The 15279-nt window shown below is 40.8% G+C and overlaps 1 protein-coding gene across 8 annotated transcripts in view; it reads right to left on the bottom strand.

The window, feature by feature from the left end:
- Positions 1-15279, bottom strand: part of KATNAL2 (katanin catalytic subunit A1 like 2) — a 108663-nt gene that overhangs the window by 64797 nt on the left and 28587 nt on the right. The window lies entirely within an intron of this gene.

Below are 15279 nucleotides of genomic sequence, written 5' to 3'. Positions count from 1 at the left end.
CAAAAGGCCTCAGAGGGGCCCCAATTATGTCATAAAAATCTATGCACAAACATTCTGATGACACATATTAAAACTTTTTAGGCATTCATCCAAGCTTTCTAAAAAATAATGTAATAAAATTAAAACATGCATACAGTTACTTAAATATCAAATAGTATTAGGGTTCCTGCTGTGGTGTAGCAATTTAAGATCTGATGTTGTCTCTGTGCTGATTTGGGTTCGATCCCTGGCCTGGTGCAGTGGGTTAAGGGTCTGTAGCAGAAGTTGCAGCTGGGGCTTGGATTTGATCCCTGGCCCAAGAACTTCCATATGCTGTGGTGGTGGCCACCAAAATAAGAAAAAACCAAATAGTACTGTACTTTTTTTTCTTTTTAAGTTGCTTTTTCATTGTGAAGAAATATACATAAATTTTACTATTTTAACCTTTGGGGGGGGGTGCTGCACCTGAGGCATATAGAAGTTCCAGAGTTAGGAGTCAAATTGGAGCTACAGCTGCTGGCCTACACCACAACCACAGCAGCGCCAGATCAGAGCTACATCTGCAAGCTATGCTGCAGCTTGTGGCAATGCTGGATCCTTAACCCACTGTGCGAGACTAGGGATCAAACCCAAATCCTCATGGACACTACGTCGGGTTCTTAACCTGCTGAGCCACCACGGGAACTCCCCATTTTAAACATTTTTTTTTAAGTGTTCACTTTAATGGCATTAAGTACATTCAAATTAGACAACCATCACTACTATGCATCTTAAGAACTTCTTTGTCTTCTTCAATTGAAACTCTGTATTCATTGAACAATAACTCCCCAGCCCCATCCACCTAAATTTCTGAAAACCACCATTCTACTTCCTTGGTCTCAGTGAATTTGCCTATTCTAGCTTTCTCATATAGGGGGAGTCACACAGCATGTGTCCTTTTGTGATTGGCTTATTTCACTTGTCATGTCACTAAGGTTCATCCATGTTGCAGGGTATATCAAAATCTACTTCCCTTTTAAGGCTGAATGATATAGTACTATAGATTTTTATGGAAAAAGCAATAATCTTCCACTCCACTGTCCTACCCCCGACTCACTCCTGAGAGGCAACAACCTTAATTTAGGTGTTTCTTCTATTTACCTCCATGTTTTTAAACACATCACTGTTTCATAATATATGCATATTAGACATTAAACTATTCACTTCTCATTAAGGTAGATAAGAACTAAGCTGCCTTACAGATTTCTCACCCTCTATATTCATAGCATCCATCCTTCCATTCATAGCAGTTTGCAGTGAGTACATTATTATCATCAGGTAAATAGTGTTCACTGCAGAGCCAAAAATACTGTACTTACTTTACCATTTCTGTACAAGGTTATTTTCCTTGGAATGAATAATTGCCTCATTTTAAAAATTTGGTGAAATAGGCTATATACCTATTACTAATTTTCAAACACCAGCATGCCTCTAAAGGCCCCTCACATCACTTTCCACACCACCAAATACATCACAGCATGTGCTAGTTACACTTCTCCCACCCAAGGCTTCCCGGAAGCCACCACCCTCCCTCTCCACCTAGGTTGCTGACTCTCAGGCCTGCTATGGGTGCTCATCCATGGTTTACCCTTTGAAACCCTGCATTCGATCCCTTAGAAATGGAGTCTGCTTGGTTTGGTAGCATCCATTCTCTAAAGTAAAGGTGCATGGAGGTAGTCATGGTTGAGAATTTGCATGCCAGAAAGTGTCTTTATTTCACTTAAAAATTTGATAGTTTGAAAAGGCATAACATTCTTATTCCTGATCCTTCATAGGTAAAGGATCTTTTTTTTTCCAGGAAGATTTTAGAGCCTTATTTTTAATTCTGGTGTTCTGAAATTACATAACTTCCTTGCTCCCAGCCTCTTTCCATTCATTGTGCTGGACATTCTCATGCTTCTATTCTAAAAGAAAATGTCTTTTATTGTTTTTTATACGTTACTCTATATTTTCTCTAGAATGTACAATTCTCTTATGATTCAAAGTCAATTATGTTCAATATTTGCTATTTATGTAGGCAGGTAAAGCACTAAATTTTTTTAAAAGATATCCATCCAAAATGATTCAAATAAAGTTTTATTTTGTTTTGTTTTTCTTTTTCAGCCACACCTGCAGCATATGGAAGTTCCCAGGCCAAGGATCAAATCTAAGCCACAGCTGTGACCTACTCAACAGCTGCGGCAACACCAGATTCTTAACCCACTATACCACAGTGGAAACTCCAAAGTTTTGTTGTTTGGGGTGATAAATCTTTACTCAGGTTGACAGAAAATAACAGAAAATGAAACATCTTGTCTTTTAAGGAGCTTGTGGAGGAAGCATAGTAAATGCTACTTTTTCAACCAAAATTTATTTTATTTCCTGCCATTGAAAAGGCAGTTATTGCTTTTTTAAAAAAAATTAATTTGCGTTTTATTTATGACACAGCTCGTAGGTTTTTTACTGTTGCTAAATGTTTTGCTTTGAATTCAAGCTAAAATAAAATTAAGGTAAATCCAGTGTTCTCAGAAGTCCAAGAGAAAAGGAGATTAAAGAAAAATTTTAATCCTTGAAGTAATCAAATATATAACAGAAAAAAGTAGTTACTTAGGCTAGGAAAAAACATTTATAAATAATATCTGATAGAGAACTATTATTAAAAATATACAAAGAGTTCTGAAAATTCAACAATTAAAAAAATCCAATTAAAAATGGGCAAAAGAGATAAAGACACTTCACAAAAGAAGATATACAGATGAAAAATAAATAAAAGATTCTCAACATCATACATCATCAGGGAATAGCAAATTAAAACAAGACAGCACTGCACACCTATTAGAACAGTAAAAACCCAAACACTAACCACATCACCTGCTGGTGAAGACATAGAGCAATGGGAGCTCCCCCCATTCATTGCTGGTAGGAATGCAAAATGATATGGACTCTTTGGAAGACAGTTTGATGATTTCACACAAAATTAAACATACTGTTATGATCCAGCATATGATCCAGCATCATGCTCCTTGGTATTGACTCCAAAGAGTTGAAAGCTTACACACAAACTTGCACACTGAAGATGCTGATGCAGCTTTTTCACAATAGCCAAAAGCAACCAAAAATACATTTCAGCAGGTGAATGGATAAATGAAGTGTGATACATCTACACACTGGAATATTAATCAGCACTAAAAAAAACCCCAATAAACCATCAAGCCATGAAAAGACATGCAGGAAACTTAGATGCATATTACTAAGTGAAAGAAGGCAATCTGAAAGGTTACAATGGAAGAAATTTTCACCTATGGAAGTGTGGGGAAGTAATTCTAGCTTATTGGTTATTTGGCTTGAACTAGAATAGCCTGTTCTGTAGCCAAGCAAACATAAATTATATATCTGCTTTAACCATTAAAGAAAAGGATGTACGTATATATGTATGTATGTATTTTCTTTTTAGGGCTGCACCTGCGGCATATGGAGGTTCCCAGGCTAGGGGGTGAATCAGAGCTGTAGCTGCTGGCCTACACCACAGCCACAGCAACATGGGATCTGAGCCCATGTCTGCAACCTACGCCATAGCTCATGGCAACTCGGATCCCTAACCCACTGAGAAAGGCCAGGGATTGAACCCGTGTCCTCATGGATGCTAGTCAGGTTTGTTAATCACTGAGACATGACAGGAACTCTAAGAAAAGGATGCATTTAAAAACAAAATGGAGAGAGAGGACAAGATGGCGGAGGAGTAGGAAGACACGCTCGCCCTCTCCCACAAACACAACAAAAAAAGCACATCTGCAGAATAAATGACTCGCACAGAACAGCAACCAATCGCTGGCAGAGGAACCTAAACTCCAATAACGGCAAGAAATTCGTGACATTATTGGGCAGAACAGGAGAAAAGAGGAGAGTGAGAGAAGGTGAATCCGAGCGGGACGGGGGCTCCCGAAAGGGAACTGCGGAGGAGAAAGGGATCCCGCACCCTGGAAAGTCACCTACCGGGCGAAAGATCAAACGAACCGGAGGAATCTCCAGATGCAGAGAGGAGTGTGGCAGTGAGTTGGAGTGCGGAGGGGCCGATCAAGAACCCAACGGACCATCTGAACTACGGGCACAGTCACCAAAAGTTGAGACGCCTGGGTGGGGGCTGGGCACGAGTCCTCGCCTCCGAAGGTTAGTCCCCGGGAAAGGGCCGGGGGACGCCTGGGTGGGGGCTGGGCTCCGAGACCTCGCCGCCGAAGGTTGGTCCCCGAGAGGGGGCCGGGGGACGCCTGGGTGGGGGCTGGGCGCCGAGACCTCGCCGCAGAAGGTTAATTCCTGAGAAAGGGCCGGGGGACGCCTGGGAGGGGGGCTGGGCACCGAGACCTCGCCGCCGAAGGTTAGTCCCCGAGAGGGGGCCGGGGGACGCCGGGTGGGGGCTGGGCACCGAGACCTCGGCTCCAGAGATTAGTCCCCGGGCTAGGGGGGCGGGGCAGAGCGGAAACTGCTTGGGAGGTCTAGAAACCAGTTGACGGGGCAGAGACTGCCTGGGAGACTAGAAAACAAAGCTGTCGCAGAGGAAGGGAGCAATACTCCAGGAGTGGGGAAGGGGAAAGCCACATCAGAGGGAACCTGGGAGAAGAGCCTGGTCTGCGCCCGTGCTGGGGAGGGGAGAGAAGAAGGGGTGGGTCCCCATAGAATACCCCCCACGCCACAGCAAGCTTACAGGCCCACTAGCTAGCTGAAAACTCTGCTTCCCAGTGCATCCCCTCCCCGCACCGCCGCCATGCCCTACGCTCTCAGGGACCTGGGGCTGCCTGCCATCCAGGAGGGCTGGCCTCAACAATTGCCTGAAGCCTACCACCGCAGGGGCTGTCCCTGCACAGGCCTGCTTGCCCTTTGGAGGGGCTACACTTCCGCAGAGCAGCACCAAACAGCACCAGCCCCCGAGAAAAGGCCTGCAGCCTAGAAAAGCTAGAACAAGCTTAGCCAGGCTGTGAATAGATCGGCCTAATTCTCGGACGGTTTTTCTGAGTCGGGTTGCCCCGGGGAGGAGCCTCTTCGGTTTCCAACGGCCCTGCTACCCGCCCAAGCCCCCAGGGGATGCTCTAGTGGACCAGCTGCATAGGACTGCCAGCTCCAGGCAGGACCCCCTGCAGCCCAGAAAAGCTGCAACAAGCTCAGCCAGACTGTGAAAAGATCCGCCTACATTCTCAGGCTGTCCTTCTGAGTTGGGCTGCCCTAGGGAAGAGCCTCTCAGGTTCTCAGTGCCCCAGATAGCTGCTCCAGCCACCAGGGGGTGATGCACCCCTAAAGAGCAGCTGCCCAACACCGCCAACCCCCTGCAAGAACCCCACAGCCTAAAAACACCAGAGCAAGCTCTGCATGGCCAAGTGAAATCTGCTACCATTGCGGTGTGGACCTCTCAGTCCTGTCTGCCCTCAGGAAGTCCTCCTTTGCTTCAAAGAAACACTGTTAGCCCCATCAACACTCCGGAAAAGCCACACTGCCTCAAAAAAGATTGACCAACAACGCCAGCCCTCAGGAAACATTCCACGGCAGTGACAAGGCAAACACTGCCCGATCACGGAGAGCACAACTCCCTCAGGAGAAAGAAAACAACAAGCAAGATGAAGAAGCTGAGAAACCACCCCCAGTCAAACCAACAGGAGAACTCACCTAAAACAGTCAACAATGAAACAGATCTCTGCAGTCTGACAGACCTGGAGTTCAAAAGAGAAATAGTGAAAATACTGAAGGAATTAAGAGAAGATATGAACAGTAATGCAGATACCCTCAGAAAGGAACTAGAAAATATAAGGAGGAGCCAAGAAAAACTAGAACATTCATTTGCAGAGATGCAAACTGAACTAGGGGCAGTAAAAACCAGAATGAATAATGCAGAAGAACGAATCAGTGATATGGAAGATAGAATAATGGAAATCACTCAATCTGGTCAACAGACAGAAAACCGAATCAAAAAACTGGAAAGCAATATAAGAGACCTATGGGATAATATAAAGCGGGCCAATCTACGCATAATAGGAATTCCAGAAGGAGTAGAAAAAGATGAGGGAATGGAAAATAATTTGAAGAAATTATTGCTGGAAACTTCCCAAATCTAAAGGATACTGGATTCAAGATACAAGAAGCACAGAGGGCCCCAAACAAACTGAACCCAAACAGACCTACACCAAGACACATCATAATAAAAATGGCAAAAGTTAGTGATAAAGAGAGGATCCTAAAGGCAGCAAGAGAAAAACAGAATGTTACCTACAAGGGAACCCCCATAAGAATATCAGCTGATTTCTCTACAGAAACACTACAGGCCAGGAGGGAATGGCAAGAGATATTTAAAGTGCTCAAAGGAAAAAATATGCAACCTAGAATACTCTATCCAGCAAGAATATCATTTAAAATAGAAGGGGAAATAAAACTTTTTCCCAACAAACAAAAACTTAAAGAATACAGCAACACAAACCCCAGGTTAAAGGAAATATTGAAAGGGCTTCTCTAAACCAAAAAGAAAGGAAGGAAAGGCAAGAAAAAAGAAAAGAAAAAAAAAAAAAAGAAGAAGAAGAAGAGGAAGAACTAGGACTGAGGAAACTGCAATCAGAGAGAAGTCACTCAAATAAGCCAGCATACAGATTTAATCATGAACATACTTCAAACAAAATAAAATTAAAAAGAAAAAAATAAAAGAGTCATTAAAACCATAAAATGTGGGCAAGGGATGTCAGGAGGTAAATAACCCTTTTTGTTTATATGTATGTCTCTCTTCTTAATTTTAATATACTAATGAAGTGTTTGAACTTACAGGACCATCAGGCTAAAACACACATTTATGGGAAGGGGTTAGCATACTTAAAAAACAGGGCAATCACAAGCCAAAACCAAATATTGCATTTGCAAAAAATGAAAAAAAAAAACCACTCAAGCAGATAATAACAGGAGACCATCCAACCAAAAAAAAAAAAAACAATGGAGAACCATAGAATCAACTGGAACACGAGGTTCAAATGGCAATAAATAATCATCTATCAATTATCACCTTAAATGTCAATGGACTGAATGCCCCAATCAAAAGACACAAGGTGGCTGAGTGGATAAAAAGGCAAAAACCTTCAATATGCTGCCTACAAGAAACTCACCTTAGGACACAAGATACATATAGATTGAAAGTGAAAGGGTGGGGAAAAATATTTCACGCCAATAGACATGACAGAAAAGCAGGAGTCGCAACACTCATATCAGACAAAATAGACTTTAAAACAAAAGGCATAAAGAAAGACAAAGAAGGACACTATTTAATGATTAAGGGATCCATCCAAGGAGAGGATGTTACTATCGTCAACATATATGCCCCAAATACAGGAGCACCCAGATATATACAACAAATATTAACAGACATAAAGGGAGATATTGATGAGAATACAATCATAGTAGGAGACCTAAATACCCCCCTCACATCAATGGACAGATCCTGTAGACAGAAAACCAATAAAGCAACAGAGATCCTAAAGGAAACAATAGAAAAGTTAGACTTAATTGATATCTTCAGGACACTACATCCAAAAAAAGCAGAATACACATTCTTCTCAAATGCTCATGGAACATTCTCAAGAATCGACCACATATTGGGACACAAAGCGAATCTCAATAAATTTAGGAGCATAGAAATTATCTCAAGTATCTTCTCTGACCACAATGCCATGAAATTAGAAATCAACCACGGGAAAAGCAAAGAGAAAAAACCTACTACATGGAGACTAAACAACATGCTACTAAAAAACCAATGGGTCAATGAGGAAATCAAGAAGGAAATTAAAAACTACCTTGAAACAAATGATAATGAAGACACAACCTCTCAAAATCTATGGGATGCTGCGAAAGCAGTGCTCAGAGGGAAATTTATAGCAATCCAGGCCTTTCTCAAAAAAGAAGAAAGATCCCAAATGGACAACTTAACCCTCCACCTAAACGAATTAGAAAAAGAAGAACAAAAAAGTCCTAAAGTCAGCAGAAGGAAGGAAATTATAAAGATCAAAGAAGAAATCAATAAAATAGAGACTCAAAAAACAATAGAGAAAATTAATAAAACCAAGAGCTGGTTCTTTGAAAAGGTGAACAAAATTGACAAACCCCTGGCCAGACTCACTAAAAAGAGGAGAGAAAGAACCCAAATAACCAAAATTATAAACGAAAAAGGAGAAATCACAACGGATACAGCAGAAATACAAAAAACCATAAGAGAATACTATGAACAACTGTATGGCAACAAGTTTGACAATCTGGAAGAAATGGACAATTTTCTAGAATCTTACAGCTTGCCAAAACTGAATCAAGTAGAAACAGACCAACTGAACGGACCGATCACTAGAAATGAAATTGAAGAGGTCATAAAATCACTCCCTACAAATAAAAGTCCAGGACCAGATGGCTTCACAGGTGAATTTTATCAAACATATAAAGAGGAATTGGTGCCCATCCTCCTTAAACTCTTTCAAAAGGTTGAAGAAGAAGAAATACTCCCAAAGACATTCTATGAGGCCACCATCACCCTCATTCCAAAACCAGACAGAGATACCACCAAAAAAGAAAACTATCGGCCAATATCATTGATGAATATAGATGCAAAAATTCTCAACAAAATCTTAGCCAACCGAATCCAACAACATATCAAAAAAATTATACACCATGACCAGGTTGGGTTCATCCCAGGTTCACAAGGAAGGTTCAACATACGCAAATCAATCAGCATCATACACCACATTAACAAAAAAAAGGTCAAAAATCATATGATCATCTCAATAGACGCAGAAAAAGCATTTGACAAAGTTCAACATCCATTCATGATCAAGACCCTCGCCAAAGTGGGTATAGAGGGAACATTCCTGAATATAATCAAAGCCATTTATGATAAACCCACAGCAAATATAATCCTCAATGGGGAAAAACTGAAAGCCTTCTCACTCAAATCTGGAACAAGACAGGGATGCCCACTCTCACCAATGCTCTTCAACATCGTTTTGGAAGTCTTAGCCACAGCAATTAGACAAACAAAAGAAATAAAAGGCATCCATATAGGAAGAGAAGAGATCAAACTGTCACTGTATGCAGATGATATGATACTATACCTAGAAAACCCTAAGGACTCAACCCCAAAACTCCTTGAACTGATTAATAAATTCAGCAAAGTGGCAGGATATAAGATTAACATTCAGAAGTCAGTTGCATTTCTGTATACCAGCAATGAAACACTAGAAAAGGAATACAAAAAAATGATACCTTTTAAAATTGTACCACACAAAATCAAATACCTCGGAATACACCTGACCAAAGAGGTAAAGGACCTATATGCTGAGAACTATAAAACCTTAATCAAAGAAATCAAAGAAGATGTAAAGAAATGGAAAGATATTCCATGTTCCTGGATTGGAAAAATCAATATTGTGAAAATGGCCATCCTACCCAAAGCAATCTACAGATGCAAGGCAATCCCTATCAAATTACCCATGACATTTTTCACAGAACTAGAACAAACAATCCAAACATTTATATGGAACCACAAAAGACCCAGAATCGCCAAAGCAATCCTGAGAAACAAAAACCAAGCAGGAGGCATAACTCTCCCAGACTTCAAGAAATACTACAAAGCCACAGTCATCAAAACAGTGTGGTACTGGTATCAAAACAGACAGACAGACCAATGGAACAGAATAGAGAATCCAGAAATAAACCCTGACACCTATGGTCAATTAATCTTTGACAAGGGAGGCAAGAACATAAAATGGGAAAAGGAAAGTCTATTCAGCAAGCATTGCTGGGAAACCTGGACAGCTGCATGCAAAGCAATGACACTAGAACACACCCTCACACCATTCACAAAAATAAACTCCAAATGGCTGAAAGACTTAAATATACGACAGGACACCATCAAACTCCTAGAAGAAAACATAGGCAAAACACTCTCTGACATCAACATCATGAATATTTTCTCAGGTCAGTCTCCCAAAGCAATAGAAATTAGAGCAAAAATAAACCCATGGGACCTCATCAAACTGAAAAGCTTTTGCACAGCAAAGGAAACCCAAAAGAAAACAAAAAGACAACTTACAGAATGGGAGAAAATAGTTTCAAATGATGCAACTGACAAGGGCTTAATCTCTAGAATATACAAGCAACTTATACAACTCAACAGCAAAAAAACCAATCAACCAATGGAAAAATGGGCAAAAGACCTGAATAGACATTTCTCCAAGGAAGATATACAGATGGCCAACAAACACATGAAAAAATGCTCAACATCGCTGATTATAAGAGAAATGCAAATCAAAACTACCATGAGATACCACCTCACACCAGTCAGAATGGCCATCATTAATAAATCCACAAATAACAAGGGCTGGAGGGGCTGTGGAGAAAAGGGAACCCTCCTGCACTGTTGGTGGGAATGTCAACTGGTACAGCCACTATGGAGAACAGTCTGGAGATACCTCAGAAATCTATACATAGAACTTCCATATGACCCTGCAATCCCACTCTTGGGCATCTATCCGGACAAAGCTCTACTTAAAAGAGACACATGCACCCGCATGTTCATTGCAGCACTAGTCACAATAGCCAGGACATGGAAACAAGCCAAATGTCCATCGACAGATGATTGGATTCGGAAGATTTGGTATGTATACACAATGGAATACTACTCAGCCATAAAAAAGGATGACATAATGCCATTTGCAGCAACATGGATGGAACTAGAGACTCTCATACTGAGTGAAATGAGCCAGAAAGACAAAGACAAATACCATATGATATCACTTATAACTGGAATCTAATATCTAGCACAAATGAACATCTCCTCAGAAAAGAAAATCATGGACTTGGAGAAGAGACTTGTGGTTGCCTGATGGGAGGGGGAGGGAGTGGGAGGGATCGGGAGCTTGGGCTTATCAGACACAACCTAGAATAGATTTATAAGGAGATCCTGCTGAATAGCATTGAGAACTATGTCTAGATACTCATGTCGCAACAGAAGAAAGGGTGGGGGAAAAAACTGTAACTGCAATGTATACATCTAAGGATGACCTGACCCCCTTGCTGTACAGTGGGAAAATTAAAAAAAAAAAAAATTCAATAGGCACAAAAAAAAAAAAAAAATGGAGTAAGTGCAGTTTCAGGCACCCAAAATGGAGCCTGGTAACCACTGTGTGTGGTTTCAGACACATTCCTGCATCACCAGAACTTGAATTTCTAAATTGTATCAGACTCAAGGATACCACCAACCATTATCAGAAAAATATCTGGCAGTAGCTACAACCATTTTGGACCCTAACCAACCCTTACTTAGTAAGTACCCTTACCTCTTGCCAGCTCCAACTATAATTCTTAATAAATAACTGATGTAACCTTGCAGTTTTTGCTTTATAAGCCTCCCCTATTTTGTAGTCCTGCAGAACACAATTCAAATGCCATTTTTTTCTTTTGGTCTTTTTAGTGCTGCCCCTACAGTACATGGAGGTTCCCAGGCTACGGGTTGAATAAGAGTTGCAGCTGCCAGCCTATGTCACAGCCACAATAATGTCAGATCTGAGCCGCATCTGAACTACACCATAGCTCATAGCAATGCCAGATCCTTTAACCCGCTGAGTAGGACCAGGGATTGAACCCACGCCCTCAGATACTAGGCAGGTTGGTTACCACTGAGCCACAAGGGGTACTCCCAAATACTTTTTGAATCTGTGTTTCCTGGGCTATAGTCCTCAGTTTGGCTCATATACAACTCTTTTCTATTCCTATTATAGAGTGTTTATTGATTATTTATACCAACAGTTTTGTGCTATATGATTGAAAAAGGCAAAACTATGAAGAGAGTGAAAAGATGAGTGGTGGCCAGAGTTTGGGGGACAGGGAGGGAGGCAGAACAGAGAGAATTTCGGAGCAGTAAAATTATTCTATATGATACTATAATAGTGGCTATGTGTCATCATACATGTATCAAAATCCATAATATGCATCAACAGTGAACTCTGATGTAATCTATGGATGTTGAGTGGTAAAGTCGTGTCAATATAGATTCATCTGATGAAGGATACTGATAATGGGGAAGCTTGTATATGTGTGAGGCAGGGGGTATATGGGAATTCTCTATACTTTCCACTCAATTTTGCTATGAACCCCAAGTTAAATGTCTATTTTTTAAGTATTAAATGATTTTTAAACAAATATATCAGACCTAATATATTTAAATGGAGTCACCCTTCAAAGTAGTCATGACCTTACCAGGTTATGCTTTTATTTCACTGTTCAAAACATTTCAGCATCTCCTCTTTTAAAACTGTCTTCAAGGTGGATTAATGACCCAGTCTTCCCCTGGCCCATGTGCACAAAAATAATACGTGGCCCTGTGGAAAACTGGGACAATGCATAAAGGTACAAGGAAAAAAATTAAGTATTTCAGTCCCATTCTTTCCATCTTCTTACAAAATAGGCTTTTTGTGTGTTTTGATAAGCTGTGTTTTTCCCTTAAAAATACTTTGTAAATATTTTTCCAAGTTATTAAGTAAAACATGAGTATTAACAACTGCAGAGAATGTGCCATAACCTAATCACCCCTCAGCTGTTGGAGAGTTCCATTATTTGAAGTTGTGTCTTATCAAGAACACACTTTATTCGCAGTTTTGACTGTTTCTAAAATCCAAAGTGGCCCCCCAAGGACAGATCTGATAACATTAGGAAGGCTTTAAAAAAGTTAAACAGGCCATTCTTAAAAAATGACCCTGGGGGAGTTTCTATTGTGGCTCTGTAGTAATGAACCTGAGTACGATCCATGAGGATGTGGGTCAGATCCCTGGCCTTGCTCAGTGGGTTAAGGATCCAGCATTGCCCTGAGTTGCGGTGTAGATTGCCGACTTGGCTCAGATCCCGTGTTGCTATGGCTGTAGCATAGGCTGGCAGTTGCAGCTCTAATTTGACCTGTAGCCTGGGAACTTCCACATGCTGAGGGTGTGGCCCTAAAAAGACAAAAGCAAATGAAATGACCCTGGGTCCATTTCTCCCTCTGTCCTTGAAGAAACCCCTTTAGTGGATGAGTTAAAAAGCCAGCAAGCAACTTACCAAGACAAAGAATCAAGAAGGCAATTATAGTGATCTTTTTTGCTGTTTTAGTCTTTTCTTTTCTTTCTTTTTTTTTTTTTTTTTTTTTTGCCTTTTTAGGGCTGCATCTGCAGCATATGGAGGTTCCCAGACTAGGGGTTGAATCAGACCTATATCCACAGGCCTGAGTCACAGCCACAGCAACTCAGTATCCAAGCTGTGTCTGTGACCAATACCACAGCTCATGACAACGCTGGATCCTTAACCCACTGATAGAGGCCAGGGATCAAAACCGCATCCTCATGGATGCTAGTCAGATTCGTTTCTGCTGAGCCATGACGGGAACTCCTTCTTTGCTATGTTTTAATTTGTTATTATGAAATGTATAATTCATATAGAAAAGTGTATAAAATATCCATTAATTTTTAATAATAATAACAAGAAGCATCATCCTGGTTAAGCACCAGAGCACCTACAATGTCTTAGAAACTCCCCTGCCTGTTCCTTTCAAGTCAGGATGGAAGTTTCCCCTCTTTGCACAAGAGGTAACTTCCATCCTGACCTTTTTTTTTCTTTTTTTTAGCTGCACCCACAGCACACAGAAGTTCCCAAGCCAGGGACCTGAGCCACAGCAGTGACAAAACCAGATCCTTAAACCACTAAGTCACCAAGGAACTCCCATCCTGACTTTTATGCTCATAGACATCCTTAAAAAACATATTACGTTCCCTTTGTAGCACGGTGGAAATGAATCCAACTAGTATCCATGAGGATGAGGGTTCAATCCCTGGCCTTGCTCAGTGGGTTAAGCATCCAGCATTGCCATAGGCTGTGGTGTAGGTTGCAGATGTGGGTCAGATTTGGCATTGCTGTGGCTGTGATATAGGCTGGCAGCTGTAGCTCTGATTCGGCCTGAGAACCTCCATATGCCACAGGTACGGCCCAAAAATGCAAAAACAAACAAACAAGAAACACATATTGTTTAGTTTTCACATTTTTGAACTTTATATGAATGGACTATAAATTAATTTGGGGGGATTACTTTTGTTTCACAGTATGCAATCCCCCCCTAAATTCATATCAAATAAGAGCTTAGTTATGATCCAGCTATTCCATAATATCCTGACTTCAATTATCTGCTTCCACTGTTTTCCAGTCTGTGGGCATAATTTCACAGTGTCTTACAGAGTTGCTCTCTAAGCTCTCTCAAGGTAACTCTTCTCTTTCCCAGAAAATGGAAGTATAGTTAGAGATTCCTTTAAGTCGCCCAAAGTACCTGGCAAGGTGCCGAGTGCTCAGCACAGACTGCTATTTCTTGACAGGTTCACTAGATAATTGCGTTTTTCAAACCACAGGTCATGAAATCACCTAAATGGGCTATGAACAACATAGTTCAATGCAACTGAACTGGCACAGGATGCATAACAGGTAAAAAGATTTAGTATTGCTCTGTGAAACTGCTCTGGAGCTTGCATATATGTGCACTGGATCCCAGTCTAAGATGTCTTACAGTTGGTCACAGTAAAAAAAAAATTTGAAAGCCACTATACAAAATGACACTATCCTATTAAGATGTCCAGGACTGGCAATTTTTCCTCATCTGTCTGAAGACATTGACACAGACAACTCTTGGTGAAGACTCTTGGTGAGGACTGAAGCCTTTCTAATTTACCAAAACTGACGTTGGTAGGCTCCCGCTTTTTGTGGTAAATTGATTTGCCTTGCCTATAGTGCCATCTAGTGTATGAGAAAGGGAAGCACCTCATGAAATTTAGGTAGTTCCAAACTATTTACATGATTAAGATGACAATCATCATAAAATTCATTCATATTACATTCAGAATGGATATGCAATGAGGTCCTACTGTACAGCACAGGGAACTATATCCAATAACTTGTGATAGAACATGATTGAAGGTAATAGGAGAAAAAGAATGTATATATGTATAACTGGGGATAAAACATGATAGAATATGAGAAAAAGAATATATATATATATATATATATATATATATATGACTGGGTTACTGCTATAGAGCAGAAATTGACTCAACACTGTACATCAATAATACCCTAATAAAAAATAAAAAAATTCAGTTCTGGATTTTCCATTGTGGCACAGCAGAAACAAATCCAACTAGTGTCCATGAAGACTCGGGTTTGATCCCTGGCCTCGCTCAGTGGGTTGGAGATCTGGCATTACTGTGGCTG

This window comes from Sus scrofa, chromosome 1 (genome assembly GCF_054392235.1).
Source record: "Sus scrofa isolate SSC_HxYL_T2T_F1_AM1 chromosome 1, Sscrofa_HxYL_maternal_Yorkshire_Landrace_v2.0, whole genome shotgun sequence".
Classification (NCBI taxonomy): Eukaryota; Metazoa; Chordata; class Mammalia; order Artiodactyla; family Suidae; genus Sus; species Sus scrofa.
This window is presented reverse-complemented; position numbering and strand designations above follow the sequence as displayed.